The 25,662-nt window shown below is 42.6% G+C and overlaps 1 protein-coding gene across 7 annotated transcripts in view; it reads left to right on the top strand.

Annotated features, from left to right (window-relative positions):
• LOC126175202 (cytochrome P450 4d2-like) overlaps window positions 1–25,662 on the top strand; it is a 160,743-nt gene that overhangs the window by 7,884 nt on the left and 127,197 nt on the right. Inside the window, exons 1-2 of one of the 7 annotated variants that reach the window (XM_049921809.1) lie at window positions 41–114; window positions 199–364. The exons of 5 other annotated variants lie outside the window; for them this stretch is intronic. The gene's annotated coding sequence lies outside the window, so the exon portion shown is untranslated. Of the gene's footprint in view, window positions 1–40; window positions 115–198; window positions 365–19,382; window positions 19,555–25,662 lie in introns of those variants that run through there. One more of the 7 variants, XM_049921808.1, reaches the window with a different exon arrangement.

The raw sequence follows: 25,662 nt of genomic DNA, 5'->3' as shown, positions 1-25,662 counted from the left end.
TGATCATTTTCGGCAGAACCTTCCTGTCGTCATCGGATTTATAATGTACCAAAAGTAATGGAATTACAAAGAGACATTACCACTGTCTACAATCCCATATATCAGCGATAAGAGGTACATATGTATTTCTTTACATACAATTGGAAAATTCTTACTATATTTCATGCATGCCACCAGTATAAACAGAATACACTCCAGTTTCAGGAAAGTACCTCACATTGGTTTATCAAACACATATAAAGAAACATAAAATATCCATGGCACCAGCTGTGTATCCAGAAGGGGCCCAAGCACACTGCAGGAAAAACTAACTGGGCAAGTAGCTCATGGCAGAGCGAGACGTTACATGGACGGCTACCATGAGGTGTGTGTGTGCATATTTCTTACTGAAATACACTGGAGAATCATTAATTGACATTCTTACAAAACCTACAATGTAGTATCATTACACCATGGCATCGAAAATATACCATGTGATGCACTAAGTATTTGGCATCCACATAGACGCCGACTTGAGGAAAATACAGCCAGTTGTAGTTTGAATAAGCGAAGCATACATCATATGCTAGTTCAGTATACCATAATTCGTTCATCATAGTGTAGATGACATAAACGAAGTATTACTTTGAAACATGTACGTTTGAAATGTGATTGAAATTACGGAACTGGCAGCAGTCTGAAGCACAACTGTTATAATAGGAATGGCATGTGAACGTGTATTTTATCTCGTCGCTTACACGCATTGCTCTGTACTCAACTTTCCTGACTGATAGAATGTAAATTTAGTTTAGCTGTGAGAATGTGCTCGGTCAATAACTTAAAACCGAACCAAAACTGCTTGAATTTACATATCACAAAAACTGAATCTGATGCAACGCTATTGGTTTGAAATTAATCCTGGTAATAAAACAAAACTTGATCAATTTGAAACTAATGGTATCTGTGTATAATGAATGCTACCTCTCAAATAACATTTCTTACCTTCATCTGTATTTGTATCTGGTAAAATTTTTCGCGGTGCTCTCTGTTACTACGTTAAATTGCGTAGTTAGCAAACAGCTACTGTGCACAGCTGTTGCGTAGCATACATTTTAATTAAATCGAATATGATTGAGACGACAACTTCTTGAGAAAAATAGTTAATCAACAATGAGATGAATCTGAGAACCGGTATTGACTTAGGGTAAGCAAAAATATAGCACTAACTTTAAAAGCTGTATTCTGACTCTTTAAAAATTCATAAGGCTCAGAATTAACACACTCAAGAAACTGATTATACATTAACAACTAGCTTTACCAAATCATTGGATGTGAGTGCTGTGCATGGGCTCAGTCATCACTTACGAGTACATGCATTGCATTAGTAAGAAAACAAGTTTCTTTTCCATAATTATTTCCAACTTTCGTTGAGATTCCTTTCACAGTTAGCAAACAGCATAGTATCTTGCAAATAAAGAAATCAATACTGCCCGTAGCAAGTAAGTATACATCCACAAGCATCAGATACACTATGTGATCAAAAGTATCAGGACACCTGACTGAAAATGACTTACAAGTTCGTGACGACCTCCATCGGTAATGCTGGAATTCAATATGGTGCTGGCCCACCCTTAGCCTTGATGACAGCTTCCACTCTCGCAGATAAACGTTCTATCAGGTGCTGGAAGATTTCTTGGGGAGGCAACCCATTTTTCAAGGAGAGCTGCACTTAGGGAAGAGGTATGGATGTCGGTCGGTGAGGCCTGGCACGAACTCGGCTTTCCAAAACATCCAAAAGGTGTTCTATAGGATTCCGATCAGGACACTGTGGAGGTCAGTGCATTGCAGGGATGTTATTTTCGTGTAACCACTTCGCCACAGGCCACGCATTATGAACAGGTGGTCGATCGTGTTGAAAAGTGCAATCCCCATCCCCGAATTGTTCTTCAGCAGTGGGAAGCAAGAAGGTGCGTAAAACATCAATGTAGGCCTGTGCTGTGATAGTGCCACGCACAACAACAAGCCCCCTCCTTGAGAAACACAACCATAACACCACCACCTCAGATTTTAGTGTTGTCACTACATACGCTGGTAGATGACGCTCACCCAGCATTCACCATGCCCACACCCTGCCATCGGATCGCCATATTGTGTACCGTGATTCGTCACGCCACACAACGTTTTTCCACTGTTCAATCGTCCAATGTGTCGTTTGGCACTTACCAGAATGATGTGTGGCTTACGAGCAGCCGCTCGACCACGAAATCCAAGTTATCTCACCTCCCGCCTAACTGTCATAGCAGTTGCAGTGTATCCTGATGCAGTTTGGAATTCCTGTGTGGTGGTCTGGATAGATGTCTGTCTTTTACACATTACGACCCTCTTCAAGTGCCGGCGGCCTCTGTCAGTCAACAAACGAGGTCGGCCTGCAAGTTTTTGTGCTGTACGTGTCCATTCACGTTCTCACTTCATTATCACACCGGAAACAGTGGACGTAGGGATGTTTAGGAGCGTGGAAATCTCGCGCACAGACGTATGACACAAGTGACACCCAATCACCTGACCACACTCGATGTCCGTGAATTCAGCAGACTCCCCAGGGGCTCAGCATTCATTTGCTGAGTACGGGCTTGGCGACCCCGGGGTCCTGAGCTGGGGACTGGTCGGCGCCGCCAGTTTCCTGTCACCGTAACCCCCGGACATGTTTCAGCGACCACTGTATGGCGCGACGGTGGAATGTTGTGTGCTGCGGGGAATGGTAATCTTGGCTTGACCGCCTGGATTGCGAGGAAGGACAACCTCTATAAAAACCCCTCAATCTTCCGGTGTGCTCCGCGCCTATGAGATGCATGGCTGTTGGGGTGGAACAGTCGCAAGCGGGCAACCTCTGGGGCACCTGCCGAACCCCAGTTGTATCAGGCTTACTCAGGCACGCGGGGCTCTGTCTGAGCGGACCTTTAGTTCCCTAGCTGCTCGTGGGACCGCAATGGACCCTTCGACCTCTACATTTCCCCCTACCAGTGGCTTGGGTGGGCCACTGGTAGGAAAACACACCCCATCGAAGAAGCGACTTCGTGCTGCGAGTCCTCCAGCGCCTGGTGTTGATCGAGATTTATCAGACTGTCGTAACAGAGCACATGCTGATAATCAGAATGTGTTTTTGATTATTACACGGAAGGAGGGTAGCTTTGAGAGGGTTTCTCCCTTTTACATCCACAAGGGTCTTGAGGGGATTGCAGGAACACTTAAATCTGTGAAGCGACTTCGCAATGGGACTCTGTTAGTTGAGACTTCTAGTTCCCGTCAAGTCGCTTCTCTTAGGAAAGCAACCTGTCTCGGAGAGTATGCTATCGAGGCCGAGCTCCACTCCACTCTGAACTATAGTAAGGGTGTTGTGACATGTAGGGACTTGGTGGATATCCCCACAGATGAGTTAAAATCTGAATGGGCTGATGACGGTATTGTTGACGTGCAGCATATTATGAAACGAGTCGATGGGAACCTAGTCAAATCCGACTCGTTTTTTCTCACGTTCAGTTGCCCGAGACTCCCAGAGCATGTTAAAGCGGGGTTCTTACGTTTGCCAGTAAGGCCATATTTCCCCAACCCAATGCGCTGTTTTAAATGTCAGCGCTTTGGGCGTACTACGTTGGGTTGCAATGGGATAGCCACTTGTGGTAAATGTGGTCAGCCTGCCCATGTTGTTCATCGCCTGTGAAGTGCGTGAACTGCTCTGGGAGTCACCCTGTCTGGAGCCGGGTCTGCCCCATCTATCTCGAAGAACAGAAGATACAGGAGATTAAAACATCTAAGCGCATCCCCTATGGTGAGGCCAAGAAGCTCTTTAAGGCCATGCAACCTCCAGTGTTTACAACATCTTTCGCTTCCGCTCTGAAGAAACCGGTACCAATGGCCACTGTTGCTACACAAACGGAGGTTGCTAATGTTAGCACTAATACCTGCGTTTGCCAGTGCACCTGTGCTGCTGCGGTTGTTTTGCAACCTGCGGCTCTCCCTGCAACGTCGGACAAGGCTGTGGTTGCTGACATTGGGGTACTTCCTGCCTCTCCCCCTATGGCGCCTTCTGCCCCGGCGAGTAAAGCTCCTCCTGTAGACAAGGCTCTGCATTCTAAGCCCTCCAAGACAAAGACGCCGAAGGTGAAGGTTTTGCCACCTGAGGAGACTAGTCAGGGTCGGTCCGATGACGAGGCCATCGTACTGTCGGACATCTCCCGTGGGTCGTCATCGGAGCTGATGGACATTGATGTCGACCGGGGGCGATCTTCTCGCCCCAGGAATAAATCTCCGGCGGGTACGGGCTCTCCTCCGAAGCACAGAGGAAGGGTGAAAGTTGAGCCACCCTAATCACTGGCTCCCATATTGCAGTGGAACCTGAATGGGTTCAGGACGCATGTGGCCGAATTACAACTCCTTGTACGAGAGTGCCCTTTGTGCTTATGTCTCCAAGAGACACATTTTCGGGCCACTGATGCTCCTTCTTTACGGGGCTATACCGTATATCGGAAAGATGATCTGACGGGGCAAAGGGCAAAGGGTGGTGTTGCGGTTTTTGTCCGTGACATGCACCCCTCATCTGAGCTCCCTCTCGTTACAGACTTGCAAGCAGTTGCAGTTGACCTTCTTGTGGGTCGGAGGCTCACAGTCTGTTCAGTCTACTTACCACCTCAGGATGTGATAGACTCTGAGGCTCTCACAGACCTTATTAGCCAACTCCCCCACCCATTTCTTCTGCTGGGGGACTTCAATGCTCATAATGTCTTATGGGGCTCTCCGACTACTTGCCCCAGGGGTCGCATTCTGGAAAGCCTCATGCTGTCTGAAGAACTGTGCATCCTCAACTCTGGTGCTCCCACTCATTTCTGTACTGCTTCCGGGTCGTCATCGGCTATTGACCTTTCCTTTTGCTCTCCAGCGCTAGCGGATTCTGCTCTGTGGGAGGTTGTTGCTGACCTCCATTCTAGTGACCACTTCCCCCTTTGGATTCGCCTCCTGGATGAGGCTGTGGCATTATCAGTGCCGCCTCGGTGGCACCTCTGCAGTGCTGACTGGACATGTTTCAGCCAACTGGCTGCTTTGGAACACCGTGCCAGCGTCCACGAATGGGTAGACCATGTTACAGCCGTGATCTCCCATGCTGCTGAATTGTCCATTCCACGGTCATCCGGTAATCCCAAGAGGCGTCCTGTCCCCTGGTGGACCACTGAGTGCCGCTCCGCCATCCGAGCCCGCCGTGCAGCTCTGCGCTGCTTCAAGTGCCGTCCCTCAGCTGCCCATCTTGCGGCCTTTCGGGTGGCAAGGGCCAAAGCGCGGCGAGTGATTAAAGAGAGCAAACGACGGTCATGGCAATTGTTCTTGAACTCCATCTCCCGCTCCACTAATTCTACGAAAGTATGGGAAGCCATCAGGAGGATTTCCGGGAAATGCAGCCAACTAGCTGTCACGGCATTGCTGCATGAGGGATGTCTCCTCACGGAGCCGAGAGACATTGCCCAGACACTGGCCATGCATTTTGCGGAATCTACCGCCACTATTAACTGTGATCCAGGTTTCTGCCACTACCGAACTGCCATCGAGAGGGGTCACTTGGACTTCCGGTCTCCAAATTCTGAACACTACAACTGCCCCTTCACAATGTGGGAACTGGATTCGGCGCTGTCTGTGGCTCATGATACTGCGCCTGGTCATGATCAAATCCGGTACAGCATGCTGCAGCACTTGTTGCTGACAGCCAAGGAAGTTCTCCTGCATTGTTTTAATATGATATGGTTATCCGGCACATACCCTGACTCGTGGAGGGAGGCGATTTTGATTCCTCTCCTCAAACCGCGGAAGGACCGCACGCATCCCAGCAGTTATCGAAGTATTGCTTTGACGAGCTGTGTCGGGAAGACGTTGGAACGCATGGTCAACCGTCGCCTGGTTTAGCTGCTCGAGACCAGGCAGCTCCTTAGCCCCTCTCAGTGTGGCTTTCGGCGATGTCGTTCCACTATCGACAACTTGACCCTGCTTGAGGCGGCCATCCAGCAGGCCTTCCTATGTAACCAGCATTGTCTTGGTGTCTTCTTTGACATTCATAAGGCGTATGACACTACTTGGCGCCGCCATATCCTCCATCAACTCCATGAGTGGGGCTTTCGTGGCCGTCTCCCCATCTTCATTCGGTCCTTTCTTTTCCACCGCCTCTTTCGTTATAGGGTTGGTAATGTGCTATCTGATTTGTATGTGCAGGAGAATGGTGTTCCTCAGGGAAGCGTTTTAAGTGTCAACCTCTTTGCCGTCGCCATTAACAGTATAACGTCCACTATCCGGAGTCCTGTCCAATGCTCCTTGTTTGTGGACGATTTTGCTGTTTTCTGTTCTTCCTCCAATCTTGTCACTGCTAGTCGGCAGTTGCAGCTTACGATACAGCGATTAGAGGCATGGACTGCGAAGACGGGTTTTACCTTTTCTGCAGACAAATGTGTGTGTGTTCATTTTAATCGTTCTCGACGTCTTTTTACCTCCCCTGAATTGCGTCTGAGGGACACCATTCTTCCTTTTAGCGACACTGTGCGGTTCCTGGGCCTCACTTTAGATTCCAAGTTGTCGTGGTTGCCTCACCTTAAAGACCTCAAGGTGCGGGCCATGAAGGCACTGATTATTTTGAAGTGTCTGAGCCATCGGTCCTGGAGAGCAGATCGGGCGCGTCTGCTGCAGTTCTATAGGGCTTTCGTCCGATCGCGTCTTGACTATGGTTGCACCGTGTATAGGTCAGCAAGGCCTTCGTATCTGAAGATTCTTGATGCAGTACACCATGAGGGTCTCAGGCTGGCCACTGGTGCCTTCCGTACCAGTCCCATCCCCAGCCTGTGTGCTGAGGCAGGGAACCGCCGCTCGCCATCCGGCGGAAACTCCTCATGGTGCGACGGGTGTGTCAATTCCTTGCCTGTCCTACCTCCCCTGCGTATCCTACCGTTGCCCGACCGCCTATGGAACGTCTCTTTTCCAGTCGTCCCAGGGCAACGAGACCATTTGGGATTGGTGCCAAGCATTTGCTTGAGTCCCTTGGTGTGGAGCGTGTGGCCCCCCAACGACAAGGTTTTACTCGCCTGCCTCCCTGTTTGCTCCAGAGGCCCAGCGTCCTTTTAGATTTGTCGGAGTACCGGAGGAGTTGCACTCCTGCGTTTGTTTTTATCTCCTTATTTTATGATATTTTAAACCAGCATCCCGACCATGTACCAGTATTTACGGATGGCTCTAAACAGGGGGACTCTGTTGGTTGTGCTGTTGTTTTCCCTGATCGAGTCGTCAAGTTACGGCTTCCTGCGGCGTTTACCATCTTTGATGCCGAGTTGTTTTCGATCTTGCAGGCATTGGAGCAGATGAGGTGTGTTCCCAATCTTAAATTCCTCATCTGTTCTGACTCCCTGAGTGCCCTTCAGGCCATGCAACACTTGTACCCAGCGGATACGGTCGTCCAGAACATCCATGATGCCCTCCTCCACCTGCAACGGCAGGGGAAGGAGGTGTCCTTCTGCTGGGTGCCGGGGCACGTGGGTATTAGGGGAAACGAACTGGCGGATGTGGCTGCCAAAGATGCATGTTCCCTCCCTCACGTTGTTGAATGTGCCGTCCCCCTCCATGCTGTTACCTCCCTCCTGCGTTTTCGTGTTATGCGTCAGTGGGAAGAGGAGTGGCTGGCAGTCGGTGACAATAAGCTGCGTCTGGTCAAGGCTACCACGCGGCCATGGCGTACGTCCTACCAGTCATGCAGGCGGGATGAGGTTCTCCTCACTCGCCTCCGCATCGGGCACAGTCCCTTAACGCATGGTTTTTTACTCCGACGGGAGGACCCCCCAATCTGCAGTTCTTGTGGCGTCCAGATTACTGTCCGCCACATTCTACTTGACTGTCTTTTATTCTCTGAGCAGAGGGCGGTGGTTTCCTTGCCACCGGATTTGCCCTCTATTTTACAAGATGACGCAACGACTGTAGTTAAGGTGTTACGGTTTTGTGTCCTGTCCAATTTGTTGCCTCGGATTTTAGGGAGAGGGTTTTAATGTGCTGCTGGGTGACTGGCTCACACAGGTTTTAGGTAAGAGGTCAGCCAGTCACGATTACCTCCTTGTTTCCCTTCGGTTTCTGTTCTCTTTTCCTTGTGTTTCCTTTCCTTTTTAGTGTGTCCCTTCTCCTCTCGTTTTGCCTCTGTGTGTGAGGATTTGGAACTGCGTCAGGTCTGTGTGTTTTAGCCGTTGTCCTTGTTCGCTGTTTGTCTTAGTCCCTTCACTGCATGTGTTCCTGTTTTTATGCGTTTGGGCGCTGATGACCACGCTGTTTAGCGCCCGTAAACTTCAAACACACACACACACACTTGCGCAGAGCGCCCCATTCCACTCTCTCGCAATGTCTAATGACTGCTGAGGTCGTGATGTGGGGTACCTGGCAGCAGGTGGCAGCACCTAATATGAAAAACGTGCGATTTTGGGGGTGTCCGGAGACTTTTGATCACATAGTGTACAAACATCTTTATACTTGAGAGTTTTCCATACATCTCTCGATCTAAAGTTACTCTAACACATTACCCATAACTCCTTGAATCAGTGATCGCTGTTGTGCAGCGACGCTATTACACAATCGATACTACGTTTGACCATCTCCTGTTCAACATAATATTTTCTTATAAAACTTGTATTAATTTACCCTCTGTATATAACTTTCATAACCCTGCTGCCTCCTTCTGAAGAATTTGGCATAGTAATTATGGCAACTGGCCATACAAATCTTTGTGAGCATCTGATTGTTTGAATAGCATAAAAGGAACATGGTTAATTTGTGAAGCATTTTCTTTAACCATCTAACATCTGTGGTTAGGGATCATGAATTTACAAATAGTCACGTATGATAGTGTTCATGTGCACTATAAAAAACACTATATTTTGAGCAACTTGCACTTTATAACCTGAGTTATACAATACAGAGTTATAGAAAAACATTATTAAGTATTTACAATCTTATTAACAAATGCAGTGCTTATGTGTACTAATATATGAGAGCAAGTGTCCACTTATAACGCTAATTTACATTGTTACGACTTATCATAGGCATTGTTACTTAAAGCACAGTGTAGCTATATTATAAGTATAAAATATAAAGTAAAGAGTTAGAAAGGCAAGGATGAAAACATGGTTGAGGTAAAGTTACCGTCTGGATGGTCTGGAAATCGAGGATCCATGGATACTGGTTCACATCTCTTCATAAGAGGTGTAATCGCTGCCTGGTGTAATCGTGAGAACAACGAATGGTGTCATTAAAGCTCTCTCATCTATAGTGTAATATCGTCGACATCAGGAAGCTTGCATATATTTACTGTATATTGTTACAGACAAGTAAACAACTCTGTGTTTCATGACCATCTCAGTGGATAAGTTAGAGAAGGACAGTAGCATAAGGAGAAAATAGAAAGAGCTTTTAAATGCTTTTAAGATTACCAAATATGACACTTGTGGATATAAATACAAACTCCTTAACTTCTGCAGGTGTGTTTGTCATGGCGGTGTAGACGACAAATCTTACCAATTTCTTCATAATGCGTTCTGATGGGTTTGATGAAGCATTGGTAATTGGATCTTTCTAGCTTTCAGATTACGTGTCCACATAGCTGACTTGAACTGTGGTCCATTATAAGAAATAACTTTTTGTACACGACCAGCAACCGGTAAGAAATGTTTTGTAAAAGCTGCTGAAATAGTTTTTGCTGTAGCTTTACGTAACGGTGTGAATGTTACAAATTTAGAAGTCAGTTCTACTGCTAGAAAATGTATGAAAATCCTCTTTTTCTTCTGGGAATTGGTCCATAGATATCCACGGCAGCCATTTGACGTAATTTAATGGCTATAATAGGATATAATGGAGCGAGATAAGAAGTCTTCGATGATTTCGCTTGCCAACAAAGCTTGCGTGTTGCTAGTACACGTCGTATATATTTTACCATACTTACAAAAAACAACTCTGTCTGAGAGTGAGGAAACACTTTTGTGAACCATAATGTGCATAATTTAAGTACGTGTTCCAAATTAATTTGCTGACTAAATCTTCAGGTATGCATAAAACCCAATTGTCCCAGTGTAGATGTGTAAGTCGAAAGAGAATATTGTTACGTACTACGTAGATGTCTGATTGTTGAATTGGTCCATGCCAAAGCTGCTTATATTTCCAGATACTTTCCTTATCCTGTTCTTTGGAAATGTCTTTAAGAGATGACAAAATTTTCAAACACTACTTGCTGTATGTACAAAATACTGTAATTAGTTTCGCAAAAATGTGTGGCAATGTCTTGCTGTCTGGTAGTAAGAGAGCGGGACAAAGCATCAGCTGCTACGTTTTGAGAGCCGGAGATAAGGATTACAGTAAAGTAAAATTCTTGTAAATATAACTTCCATCGTCCAAGGCGGCCGTGAGAAAATATTGCGAAAAGTAGAAATTGAATAGCTCAGTCGTCAGTATAAACAGTTGTACATCTTCCATACGAAAAGTGTCTAAATTTTTGTAGAGATCCAACCTACCGATAAGGTACCCAACTCTGTAATCGAATGGTTGCCTTCTGCAGCAGACAGAATGCTGCTCGCAATTGCAATGCTTTCAACAACTATTTTGCCATCTTCTTCTGTCTCTTGGAAAATGAGGGCTCTTTTGGAACTGTCTGTGGTGATCGATAAGCTGTTAGTGGGATCAGGGTCTGACAGTATCGGTGCATTCAGGACTGGGTACTTAAGTTCAAAAATTCGGAAAGAGCTTGTTTATCCAATGTCCAGACACTATTTTTGCCTGCTAACTGACATAATCTCGGGGTATCCAGTGCAGAATAATGAATGACGCGACGAAAAAAGTTGATGAGTCCTAGGGAGGTACAAAGTTGCTTTTTTTAAGTAAGAATCGCAATATCTCGAAAAGCTTGAAGTTTTTCTTGGTCGGGCGCTTATGCCGTCGGCAGAAATGACATGATATAGAAATTTAATAGAAGTTTTAACAAAGTGGAATTTACTAAGATGAACTGTGGGGCCTCGCTGAAGAAATGTGTGAAGTAGAGCTTTAAGAATACTGTTATGGTCAGACCAAGTGGATCCACAATTAAAATGCGCCATCAATATACGTGGTACTCTGACTTTAAATTCAGCTGGTATTACTGTGTTCATACCTCGTATGAATGCAGTAGAAGATATTGTGAAATCAAATGGTTGTTTACAAAGCTGATAGCAATTGCCAAAACAGAGAAATACCGTGTATTTTCTACAGTTGTGGTGAAGTTCAATCTGCCAAATACCCTATTTTAGATCTATTGTTGAATAAACATGTGTGTCATGAACTTTCTGTAAATGTTCGTCTAAAGTCTGTGGTCGATCACTTTCCATTACTACAACGTCGTTGACCCGGCGTGAACCGAGAACAAGGCATAATGATCCATTTGTTTTAATAACAATGTGTAGTGGACTTATGTACTAACTAACTGCTGGTTCTATAATTCCTTGGTCGAGCATGGCTTGAAGTTCCTGTTTGACCTGTTCTCCATAAATAAATGGTATGGAATAATGTTTAGATCCGATAGGATTGTGAGGTTTGCCTGAAATTCGTATCAGGAACCTGTCATAGTACCTGGAATGTTATCAATGACTTGTGAATGATCTAGTAAAATATCATGTAATTGTCGGCGTTCGGAATCAGTTTTTGCTTGGCTTTCACTTACTGTGTTGGTAACTGTTTGTTCAACGTCGTACTCCACATCGTCTGGTACACTACTGCAATGAAAATAAGTGTAAGTGTGAACGACAGGTTCATTCAGAACCAGACGAGTTTGTTGTTGAAATTGTCCTTGATTGTTGAAGAAATAGTTATTTCCATAATTACGCTGATAATACTAATTATGATCTCTTCGTTTGTTACTACAATTAGTCTGATACGAAACATTTCGGATGAAATGAGGTGTCTGGTTTCTATACACGCAATTATTTTCTTGAGGCGTAGTATTATTGCTACGCTATTGCGTCTTTACGAAAGTTTGTAGCGAACCATTGAAATTGGGTTGACTTTGCTGAGAAAATTGTTGTCCGGAATTTCCAAATTCCTGCTTTTGTTGGTGAATTAGTTCTTGAAAGTTCTGGTTGTTGCTGCCAAACTGTTGGTACTGTTGTGGGTTTTGTGAGTACTGATTATTAAAATTCTGACGTCTGTGAAAATTGTTCTGAAAGTGGTTTCCATTCCTAAACCTCTCATTTCGTCTGTCATTAAAATTTCCTGATGAATTTCGATATCGTGTTGTTACTGTTGCTATTTTGGGAGATACTTTCATTGACAAAGGAATACTGAGAATTTTGTACTTCCAAAAACTGTAAAAGACCGCAAAATGCAGGAATGCTTTCTTCTTGTTGTCCCGTTAACAGGGAGACTCGTAATGAACGTTCAATTCTGAGATGCGTAGTTGCGGTAATGCTCATTGATTATACGGCTCGGCAAGGTCCTAATTTTGTTGATCCATGTGTTCAAAAAATTGTGTAATGGTTGGGTAGCTAGAACTTTCAAGGAACGCTAAACTAATTAACTGATATTTAATTCTTCGTTGTGTAGTTTCCTATCAATAAGCTGACAGAAAGGCATTTTGAAATTCTTCTAATGAGTAGCTCTGTCTTGCAACGAGCGCATCCTGGTGGCGTGCTAAAGCTCCTAAAAACTGTAAATGAATTCCAGTTTATGAGTAATAGGCCAATTAGATGGTAACGAGAATGAGAAATGTTGTACCCAGTCTAGGAGCTGGAGATCTGTTTTGATATTGTGGTATACTTTGAACTTATGTACTGACAAGAAATGCTTGTAATCGAAACCATCGTGTCGGAAATTTTGCGTCGGTTCATTGCTACGAAAAAGTGTGTTTTGCGGACGTTGTTCTGCATCTAAGACTTCCACATGTCGTAATCTGTCAATATTGTGCTCTAGCGGTGTCGCGTCAAATTGTTCTGCCTTATTATATTAGAGGTTACTCTGTACTTGATTGTATAATGTGTGATATTTTAGCGTTGCTATTTCATCATGCATACTGATAACTTTACGATTCTGTGCATTGCTATGTGATTTCAACTCATTAATAGCACTGTGCTTAGACTGAAATTGTTCAGACTGAATGAAATAAGATTTAGTATCGGTATCACTTTCAAAATTTCTACTCAGTTCGAAAAGGCCATCAAGTTCTTCTACAAGTCATGATTTGAGCAGTATTGTTGATGCCATTTTCGTCGATCTGTTTCTGCACTTCCTTTATGCACTTGTTAAGTTTGCGTATATCAGATACGAGTATGGTACAATCAAGTTCTAATTGTTCAAGTCTACTGGTGACTGTTTGTTTGCTATCTTGCTGTTTTTCGTGTTGTAGACTCAAATGGTTTCCTATTTGTGCTATATGCTCTGTAAAAGCGCTTTGAAGCCTGTGTTCATGTCTTGTACGGATTTAAAATCACAGAAAACTTTACTGTAGCACTTGTCTATGTATTTTTCGGGTGAGCTACTACATTTTTGCTGATTTCGTGTTGCTCGTGAACGAGAGTTTCTTGTATCTGTTCTATCTTTAGTTTTGTTGCCGAGTGGTCTCATTTTGACCTCGGATTGCAAGTGTAATTTGCTCTTAATATTGCTTACATGCCTCTATGTGCTGACAGAGGCGTTCATTAAGTTGCGTTTCTTAATGTTCAAAACATTCGTTAATCTGTTGTTCTATACTGTGTGTCAGTTCTTGTTTTTGTCACTGATTTTTTACGTCTCTTGGTTCATTGCGTCACTAATTTGAGTGAATTGTTCGTGTTGTTTCTGCTGTGGTTTTTATTGCCATCCACGATTTGTTGAAACACCTTCATAAGTTTTTAAAGTGTTTTGCGTAAACTGTTCAACAGTGTCAGCATTTGACATGTCTGTAGAGGCTTGAGTATTGTCATTTTGATTGGATTCTAAAGGTAATGAACAGAGTGCAGATTTTGTACATGGGAAGTATGTGTATCAGCGGCTTCCGCATTTATGGAATGTGCCGTGTGATTAATTGCAACATCGGTAGGTAAAGCAAAATTCAGGGTAATTTGGCTGTTTCGCGTCGAAGATGCACTTCTATTGACTCTCTTGTGACGTACTGTCATCAATGCAGTATTGTCGGAATTGATATTCATTGCAACAGTGTTATTTGGCAAATTAGAATTTTCGGAATTGTCCTTGACTCAGCTACGCGTAGTACTATTAATCGTTTTACGCGGCATGATGCACAAATACAATCAAAGGACAGACATACAAAGAAGAAATAAAGAACAATTTTTCGTTGACCAGTTAGGAATAACTGACACAGATTAGTAAATGCGCTGCGAAAAATTGCAAACTACACTAACTAAGTAGCAAAGATCAGAGCTTATGTCTGGCTATATTATTTCAAAAGATTCCAAAAAGAATTTAGAACTGCAAAAAGTTTTCGCCAACTGAAAAATGCACGTGATTATAATTACGTAACTGACAGCAGTCTGAAGCGCAGCTGTTAGAATGGGAACGAATGTGAACGTGTATTTTATCTCGTCGCTTATGCTCTTCGCCCTGTAATGAACTTTTCTGACTGCGAGAATATAAACGTAGTTTATCTGCGAGAATGTAAACTCTCAACAACTTCAATCTAACCAAAACTGCATGTACTTACGTAGCACAAAAACTGAATCTGATCAACACTATTGATTTGAAACTAGCCGTGGTAATAAAACACAACTTGTTCTTGAAAATAATGGTCCCAGTGCTTAATCAAATAATACAATTTCTTAACTTTATCTGGGTAATGGTAACGCTCTTCGCACTGCTCTCCGTTAGCAGTTTAAATTATATACTCAGCGAAAAGCTATTGTGCACGGCTGTTGCTAAGCATACATTTTAATTAAATCGAATATGTTTGAGACAGTAACTTCTTGAGAAAAATAACTAATCAACACTAACATGGCTCGGGAAACCGGCATTGACTTGGGGTAAGTAAAAATATGGCACTAACCTTAAAATCTGTATTTTGGCTCTTTGAAAATTAATAATGCTCACAATTAACACACTGAAGTAAATGATAATATATTAACAATTAGATTTTCAAAATCATGGGATGTGGGTGCTAATATTGTCTCAATCATCACACGCATTGAATTAGTAACGAAACTACGTTCTTTACCTTTATTATTTCCAACTTCCGTTGAGATTCCATTTACAGTTAGCAAACATCATAGTATCTTGCAAATAAAAATATCATTACTTCTCGTACATGATGGTGATAGGTTTGTGGGGCGCCAAACTGCACGGTCATCAGAGTCCGTACAAATTCCCAATCAGTACACAGTCACATCTACCCACTTCCACGAACGATGATGCAGTGAAGAGGATAACACAAACACCCAGCCCCCAGGCAGAGAAAATCCCCAATCCAGCGGGGAATCGAACTCGAGTCCTCGTGGTTCAGCGGTAGCAATGCTAGCCACCAGATCACGAGTTGCGGACATTACTGACCCTATCGAACAAGTATATATCCAGCACGCAACAGATACAACACGTCTTTAGATTTGAGAGTCCTCCATACATCACTCGATCTAAAGTTACTCTAACACACTACCCATAGCACCGTGAATCAGCGATCGCTGTTGAGCAGCGACGCTACTACACAATCGATACTACATTTGACCATCGCACTACATTTGCCCATCGCTGGTTTAATATAATATTCTCTTACAAAAACTGAATTAATTTACTCTGTGTATATATGTATATGTAGAACCAGATCACAAGAGAATAGTGTGTGTCGTTACAACGAAAGTAGTGGATACGCAAGTACGTGCCCATACATGCCACACTCATTAAATTTTACAATTCAAAAATTAAAAAATACGTCTTAGAGCCGTAACAGAGCTTTTCTTGCAATTTTAGAGATTTTTTTTTCTTGTATAAAGCTATTTAACTCATTTTACAAGGAATATAGGCTCTTATGGCGCAGAGGATGATTGTTACATGTTTTCCGTCCATGTTATAGTACAATAAGAATGTGAAATACGCCTCAGTTGGCTTGCTCTCATATATTATGATCTCTGCTGATTCACAACTGTGTAACTGTTTTCTTTTTATATCATACACACTACTCTTTTAGTGATTTATGTTCTCCTTTCGAAAACAGAGATCAGTAAGATCGGTTTTTAGCCTAATTGTGGTACAAGTATTTTCAGTACAGGTACTTCTGTCATTTTATGTATTATCAGGAAAACTAGTTGCAGCTTACTTATGTTCCTATCAATCTGACGTATTCCAGCTTTATCCATATAGTCGGTTACCATATAACACTGTGGTCCCCTATATTTGTCTACGGATACATTGTTTACAAGGATCTGAAAATTCCAGCCTATTAGTGTGCCAAGTTGTTGTTGCTCGTTAGGTGCTCGTACTCATTGACGTATTTATATATGCAGTGGTTGTTGCCTGTTATATCCATTCCATTGATTAACAGCCTCTAAACTTGTCACAGTTCCCACGTGTCACATCCTTAGCTTGATACTCGTAGGAGCCTCTCTCTTGGTGATATGTATTACAGATTCAACCTACCCCGTTGAGATTTGTTAAATTATATTTCCAAATAAGTTTCAAAAAGGTGTCTTGGTTTTAAAAATGAAATATTTGTCTCAGCTGTGCTATTAAGCATTACTCCGCCTTAAAACGATCCACGTAGGTGGCTCAAACTGATGCCTTCGAACACTGAACAGTGCAAGACTAGTCTTGCCAACACCTCATCACTGTGGACAGTACTGTCTCTCAATAGTCGCGTGAGCGATTTAATTGCACTCCCTGCTAACCAGAATACATCCTATGAACGGGCTGACACAAAACAAAAACTCACTATTGTATTTGGGCAAAACAACACATCCAGTATTCGGTCCTGATCAGTCGAGTGGCTGAGCTCTTCCACGATTATACGGATATCAAGAACAGAATCTATAAAAACTCTTCCAAAATAAAGTACGTGGAATAACAATACTGATTACTGGTATCACAAGATGATTTAGTAAGCTAAAATGTCACAACCTTCATTGAAATTAAGGTTTGACAAAAATATAAAGCAGTAGAAAAGCCGGCAGCGATTTTGCAGGAAACTAACATATCAAATTGGCAAATGCAATAAGGCAAAACAATAATTATGAAAATGGCTAACTAATCTGACCTAAATCAAATAGGGCTAATATTCAAAGAGATGAGCCTACAGATCCCACACGACGAACTATTCCTGAATTTACTGAAATATCGCGATCTTCAACATCTGGTGGCAGGGCACCAATGATCTTAGCTATGCTACATGGGGACAGCGTCAGACGACAGCTTCTCGAAGGGCTGCAGGTCTGCCCAGAATCAAACAGTTCTGCATCTGCAACCCGAATACGAAGGGCGGAGCCAGAGTTCCGTCCTCGTACCTAGACTATTATAGTCAGAACTCTGTTCCTACTGCCATGCAAAACGAGGCTAGGCGTCGCAACCGAATGCTATACCAATGGCAGAATTATTCCGTTTCTGTAAAATTCCGGTTCACTTTCTATGCATAAAACTCAACTAGTGGGAATCGCAGCCTGAACTTTGATGCAAGTTCCTGTTCAGTACACCTGTGGCACAAGGCGTCTGACGAATTAACTTTGAATCACGTATCTACAGCGCAAACGCAGCCGTACGAAAAAAAAAAGTATATGCAGGCGCAAGTCACCGCCGCTTTAGTTTGCAATAGAACCTGACGCTTTGCTCCCATGGCCCATGGTCGCTTTCCTCAGGTGCCAGCCACGGTGGGTCACCCATCGTGTCCAATGCTCGTCCTTTGAAGCTTCCTGCAGCTGTGCTAGCTGCTGGCGCTAGAGAGTCGCTGGCCCAGCGGCCACATATGTATCTCGTGGCTAAGCGTTCCTACTTTCTGTGAATCGACTTAAGCCATACTCTGCGCAAGGTCTGACAGCAGGCCGGCTACTGCTGCCCTGCCTTTCCACCGCAGGTACCACTGGACCTAGCTCACAGAATATACATTGCCCAGACCAAACAGCATTGTGATCGTTGCACCTACTCACAACGTTCGTAATAATTATCCCTGTGTGATTTTATTACCAATTAAATTGTAACAGTGCTCTACTGCCTGGTGCTAACACAGATATTCAGTGATAACCGAATAAAGTTTCATAAATAAATATTTCGAAAATGATATAAAGGATGGCTGTTGAATGAAACAGACCCCCTTGAAAACCCTCTGGTTCAGCTGTAATTGATTCATTGAGTATCTCACAGTGATGTTAATCACTATGATATGGACAAGCATGAAGTGAAAATTTTGAAAACCCTCTGGAACAATCGAAAATGGAGTAGTATGGATGGAAGAGATTGCTAATTAAGACCATACTATAACTAATTCTTTTTCATAATGCGTGAGTCACTCATAGAGCTGGACAGCCACCAAGTCTCACGCTTTGCTGTTAGTTATGACTAAAGAAAAGGGCTGCATGTCCTTACATTGTCCAAGACTTCATGGTCTTCATAAACATGTCGGTCTTCCATGAAATAAAATCAAATGATTTGTCAATAACCAGTGAACAACTTTCATTCCATCTACCAGTTAAGAAAAAAAAGATTTTATTTATTGTTTACAAAAATTTCCCACATCCCCCTGCATTTAAACTTACAGAACATGATAATTATTCAGAAACAGCTGTCCCAAAATCTTTAACAATATTTTGGTGAATCACATGCATTCCAGTCCCACCCAACATTCTACCAGAAACGGGTATGGTAAACAATGAGCATAATAGCACAAAATCAAACACCAGGTGATCATAAGTTTGTTTACTACGTAGAACAACATTAACAAATGACACAACAGGTGTTTCTGCAAATGTGGATATCATATCGTGACACTTTAATGCGAAATTGAACTGTGAATATATTAAAACAATGAATTCAAAGGTAATACATACCAAAAACTAAAAATTTACCCAGTGTATGTATGTGTCTCCAACTATGTAACAGTTCTGTTAAATATTGTACACAGTATATAACATCCATGGTACTGCCAGAGTTGATATTTAAAATGACATTTATATACTTCCTTAAAAAGATCAAATTTCGAAATTCTGTCGACATTCATGTTTGAATGCTTAAATTTTTAAGTATGTCAAAAATGGCCTTGCATAGAGAGTTACAAGATAGAATTCTCAGTTAGTAGTTTTTTTTCTTGTGAACAGTTAAATATGAAATGGACAGTTATACACGTGAACATTGATCTGAAAGACATAAATAAAAACTTTTAAAGAATGTAGATTACATGTAACGCTATAGATATTTTTATTTTTTTGCAGAAAGAGTTACTGGATCATGACCTATGCTCTCACTTCTCTACTCTCCCAACCCTTGTGCAGTATTCGATGTATCTGACTTCACACGCAAGCACAGTACTCAACACAATGGTGTGTCGCAAAGAGAGTCAACAGGAGTAGACAGTTGGAGGCTGGGGCTAGTCACCTCCACAAGGTATCTCAACAGCCAGTAATCTCGAGTAGTCTGCGTGACATCCTCCCGAATGGAAAGTTTGGCAGACCAGTTGGTCTAGACAGTAACTGTAGTTCTAAGAGGAGCTCTTCATAAGTGTGGCATGGCGAGGTTTTGTTTGATACTGACAGTTTACTGTTGACTTTTTTCTGTGACAGGCAGACTGACTTGAGTAATAATACTCTGTTTTGTCGAGAGTGAAATAATAGCGTTGGAGTAGCTACTTGTATTTGCTATTCAGAAATATCTATAGGAATTCAGTTGTCCTATTACTTTATTTGTCGCTGAAAAGTAGTTGGAATACTTTTGAAGTTTGAATTTTCCATGTTGACAAAGATGGGTAGACACAGAACTGCTATTATGCACAGTCTTCATCGAAAACAACAACTCTGAGTAGAACTCAGAGTAATGTATGTCAGTCTTCTTTCAACATTGCCAAAGGACTAAAGGGGGATATAGCTTAGCTCGCAGAGTTGTGACAACTCGTAAGTTATGAAGATAATAGTAATGGGTAACAGAGTGCTTTGTGATGTGTAAGACAACCCCATGATTAACTGTGAGAATATTCAAACAGCCAAGCCCTCTTCTGCAAACAAATACTGTCAACAGTGCTTCTGCTGGCGCACTGCTTCCTTGTCCCGTAGTGCGTGCTGACATACAAGCAGGTCAGTTGACAGATGGTGGAGGTCCCCCTGAGAGGCAGTCGCCTATCTGACTCCTGTTTGGCTCGCCCTGTGCTGGGTACTAGCAACACGCATCCGCCATGAACTGTGCTGTCTGGGAGCTGCAGCCATTGAAAGTTAAAGGCATTCCCTGGCTACCTGGCTCTTTAGCTACCGCTCAGCTGGCCAAAGGGGCCGCACTGCTCTCTGGCATAAGACACACCTCTGTCCGCTTCACCCATGTGCTAAGTCGGCAGTACCTGCGGTCGTCCAAGCAGGACCCTATTGTGCCACTACTGTAATCCCTCAACTGGCATGAGTCACGTGAGTTAGCCCACGCTGTCATCGGTGGCAGACAACTCCACAGTAACTGCAGAATATTCAACATTGCCTTAACCAGAGGCCTCACAAACTTACATTCAAATACAATACATGAGTTACAATGTGATATTAAACTATGATAATCTTCCTCTTCACTAACTCTACAAAATAAGACGGTAACAAACAGCTACATTTTCTGAAAAAAGTAAAATATCAACTTACAATATCATTCAAAGGAAATCTTAAAATACTTGAAAAACGTTAGGACTTTATACTAATCAAATTATATGAAAGTGACACATAAACATATAAACGGGTAGTATTCTCTCGTTGTGGTGCAGTGTGGTATTTAAATGTGGATTAGTGGTTAGCTCACACCTCCACTGTTATATTTATGCACTCATTATATGAGATTATCAATTATCGTGCTGCAGTCTACAACGAGCAACCCATTTCTGTTAAACTAGGAACTCAAGATATGTTAAAAAGATGTCATATATGAGAGATACAAATTAAAATAATTAAGAACATGCCAACTTTAAATATGTCATACCACCAATTTAATGTGATTTTCCATATTTGCTTGACGTGTTGTGTTGTCACCAGGTTATTATGATGTTTGCGCCACATGGCACTATTGGTGTAGCCAATGAACAAATTTTCTTCATATGTATCATGATCATTATATCTTATTTTCAAAGACCACTGTCCTGGCTCTGCATGAATCTTGTTACAATTCATACATTGTCCTCAAGTTATCACACTTAGAAAACTCTCTAACTCAGATTATACACCATTTTTACACGTAAAACAGAAACAGTGTGAGACACGCAAATAATTCTGCTTCAGATAGAACACAATGTCAGTGCTTCTGAAGAAGGATGGGGGGCATTGAATTACAAGTGCGCCTTTATCATACTTCAATAATCAAACGTCAAAACTCAAATACCATATGACAATGACTTGCACACCACATGCAGTATCCAACAAGTTACACAAGTGTGTGATGACCTGGGCAATAACTACTTGAGTAAATAAGGAGACACGATCATCTCAGCGATGGTCCAAGGTAACAAACAACAACATCCTAAGTCCCACCACGTGGATGGACATAAATCAACACAAAACCGAAGCGATTACCCAATGCACCACCGCGTGGATGGAACTACGTCACCCTCGAATAAACCAAAACAAATGCCACAGCCACTCAATACGTGGCCAAATATCCAAAACAATCGACAGAATGCTGCCCTCCAGTCAAGAAGACACAGACTCCAGCAATATTCAGACATTCGACAAAACAGAAACACAGAACAGAGTCTGATGAGTGGAAACGAGTGAAGAACCTACTCTCCAAATTAATGGACAAGACCTCACTGTAACACATGCATCTCACAATACAACGGTTATCACACAACATAAGGTATGATTTTAAGATTATATCACACCATAAAGAGAGGGACAGGGGTAGACAAAAGACATTCAAAACTATATACAACTGACGTATAACTTCAATGATGTTTGTAGGTGTTCACATCGAACGACATCGATGAGAAGATACTGGGAAGAAGAAAACACTTAATAAAGAAAATAAACATATGAAATCATTACATATTCAGGTACTCTATTCTACTGTAAACTGCTCTCCAGAAATAGCACTATCATCCCCACACAGCTTAATGTGGCACACACAGGTTTCCCTGATCTCAAGGATTCCAATACCACTGGATCAGGATGGAGCAATCTTTTGACACGTACTGCTCCATCGTATAGTCCGAAAAAGTTGTGGTAGGTCTTTATTTACTTACTCGACGGTCTGGAAGATTGTTCAATACTTTGTCTCCCACTCTAAGAACGTGTGGAATCAGTCCTTCCACTTGTGGGCTGCCACATTAATCCTTTAGAGAGCAGTGTACACTCATTTCTCAGGCTTAATAAGCATTCACAGTTGAAGTCTACTACATCCTGCATTACATCAATAGGCTGGTGATTCCAAGGAATGGTGATTACAGCTAGCATAGAGATTCAATGTGGGATGGTGTTCACGATTTCCTGAAAGTCCTTCAGGAAGAAATCCCAAGATGTATGTCATTGGAACAGTAGATGTGACAAAGATTTCCCAGATGCTCCATAATCCTTTCAGCAAGGTTAGAGGAGTGGTAATCCATCAAAATTAAGAACAGTTTCTTTTGTCTCGGTAAAATCTCTTTCCACCTCTCAGACCGAGACTGATGGCCATTACTAGAAATGACTTTGTCAGCTTGTCCCACCTTTGGCAAGAAGTCTATGTAGAAAGCGCATGATACCACCAAAGTAGTGGCGTTCTTTGACTCTTTGACCGAGGCAGCATGACATATTTTGAGGTCAGCTCAACAATGACCAAGATATAATAGTATCCTTTAGTACTGCGGGGAAACGGTGCCATGAGATCCATGGCCATAAGTTCCCATAATTTTCCCAGCATAATGGAATACAGAGGATCGCGCATTGTCGTGATAGTGTGCTTACACTTCTGACGTTGTTGCAGACAGCGAGTACCCTTCGTATATGCTTCTCCATATTCTTAAAGTAACAGAGGATACAAAGCTTTGAATAGCATTTGTGTTGTTCAAAGTGTCTGTAAACAAATGTGTATGCCAGATGACCTTGTTAATGAACCCTTGAGGGATGCAAAGGCACCAAACAGGATCATCAGGGCAAGTCTCATGGAAGAGAGTGCCTTTGCCTACTACAGAATTCTGTAGTGTTAAATTCCTTCATTTTGAACACCGCTGGATTGTATTTTGCCAGATTCTTTATGGGCCGTCGTCACGTAATTCTCAAACGCTACCTAGTGCAAATAGTATAAGCTAAAATAGTTTTGTTCTAACTTTTGAGTCATATCAGTCGATGATCTGGACAAGGCATCCGCTATAATGTTAGTCTTCCCAAAAACATAGGTAACCGAGAACTGAAACTTTTGAAGACTCAAGGCCCACCATGATAATCTCTTAGTCTTTATTTTAGCAGTTATAAAGAATTCCAGGATTTTATTGTCTGTAAAGACCCTAGTTTTGCGTCCGAACAACAAGAATCTAAACTTTTCAAAAGCTCAGACCATACATAGCTAACACCTAAAATTCAGTTATGGAGTAGTTTCGTTCGCATTTACTGGAGACCCGGCTACCGAACACAATGGCTATGTGCACCATATTCCCTCGTTCTTTGTACTGTCGAAATACGACAACCTGAAGGCCATTGCAGACGCTGTCTGTCGCCATACAGAAGTCTTGTTCCAAGTTAGGGTGCAAAAATCTCGATGTTTACAGTAATGCAGCCTTCAAAGACTGGAATTCACACTCCGCTGGGCCATCTCATTCGCAAGGAATCTTGTTCCACGCTAGTTGACATGATCAAGGAGTGACCATATCACTGACACAAATCTTTTATAAAAATTTACCACTCCACTAAAGTAAGGCAGCTGGGTTTTATTAGTCAGGTTGCGAATTTCTCTATGGCTTCAGTTTACTCGGCGTTAGTTTCGATCTCTTCATCTGAGATTATATGGACAAGGAATATAATCCATAAAGAATCAAACCATGATTTTGTGATATAACATGTGACCCTGTGATCTTTAAAACGCGCAAAATCTTCACCAAAGTATCTTCATTCTGCTCCGAAGTCGGTTCGACTATTAAAGGATCATTGACATACGTCGTTACATGCTCCTTTAAGATAGGACTCAGAATGCTATCGAAACCTCTAATGAAAGCGGCAGAAGAAGCGTTAAGCCTGAAGGGAAGTCGGGTGGAGTGGTAGCACCTTCCGAATGCAAGGAAGCCTGTGTGTTTCCTGCACATGGAACGTGATCTGCCAGAAATTGTATCTAATGTTGATGGAAAACAGTTATTCCATGCTAGTTTTGTACCGATTCCCTCAATCCTTCTGGCCCATCAATCTGAGGCTCTATAATGGTTTAATTCGCCGTGGATTTTGCAAGAATCTTATCGATTTGTTTTGTTTTTCCACAATGCATAGAGGGCTATTATGAGTGGGCGTTGCAGGCTCGATTATTCATTAGTCAAGCATCCGATTGGTTTCTGGCGATAAACTTGTACACGAAGCCCTTAATGGCACATGATTTTGGCGAGAATACCTCTGTGTCGGCCACTAACATATTCTGCAGCTTTGCTCTCTCGTTCCCCACAGTGCCGTTTACACTGCTGCACTTGTCTCTGATAGCTTGTAGTACATTCACCTTATTTTTTTCTCATCTGACCCACATAACTCAATCTTTTAACGTCGCAAGGTCACATCCTCCTCTTCCTGTTTGCCAAAGCTTCAAGTAGTTTTCATTTATTTCGACCTGTATCGTGTGTCCAACAAATTTGATGAGTCGTACTCCACCTTTTCGTATCATTTTACTTTCAATCCCCTCTGTAAATGTACATCTGTGTACTTTCCTTTGAGTGCGCCCTTAATTCGGGTCCTACTCAGATATAACACTAGCCATTCTCGGTCTGCTGTGCTTAATTGGTATGCAACCTCGGCTACCGCAGCAACCTGACTGCTGCTGTCGAGAATGCACTTCAGCATGTGCTTTTCCACTGTAACTTTTAGCATAGGGTGCACGTCTTCTCTAATGGGCTAGCTTGTCTCTTCTAGTAAGATTTGACCAAGATCTTCATCGTCCAGAAGGTTTATCCGGAACGAACCGGTGTGTTGTGTGGGCACATTTTTAGCCAGGATCCCGCTAACGCACAATCCATTTTATGCTGCAGTTCTCCCACTTTGTTCCTCGGTGGGGTTCGGACTGCACACCTTAACGGTTTGCCCCTGTCGATTTTCCAAGTTACACTCCCTTCAGTTTTGACTGTATTGGCGATCATCATGGTTGTTCCAGTTGTTATTCCTGTAATCGCCCCTATCTCATTGGGCACCTTTGAATTGTCATCTTTTATTCCTGTAACTACCTCCTACTGTGTGTCAGGAATTGTTTCCTCGTCTATAATGATTCATATTGTTTCGAAACTGGTGCATCCCATCTGAAACTGCAAGCCTTGCTTTGGTATTTTGCACGTCATATGGATAATCCAACTCTCCCAATATGTTTCTGAAACTCTCAATG

Source organism: Schistocerca cancellata, chromosome 3 (assembly GCF_023864275.1).
Source record: "Schistocerca cancellata isolate TAMUIC-IGC-003103 chromosome 3, iqSchCanc2.1, whole genome shotgun sequence".
NCBI classification, from domain to species: Eukaryota; Metazoa; Arthropoda; class Insecta; order Orthoptera; family Acrididae; genus Schistocerca; species Schistocerca cancellata.
This window is presented reverse-complemented; position numbering and strand designations above follow the sequence as displayed.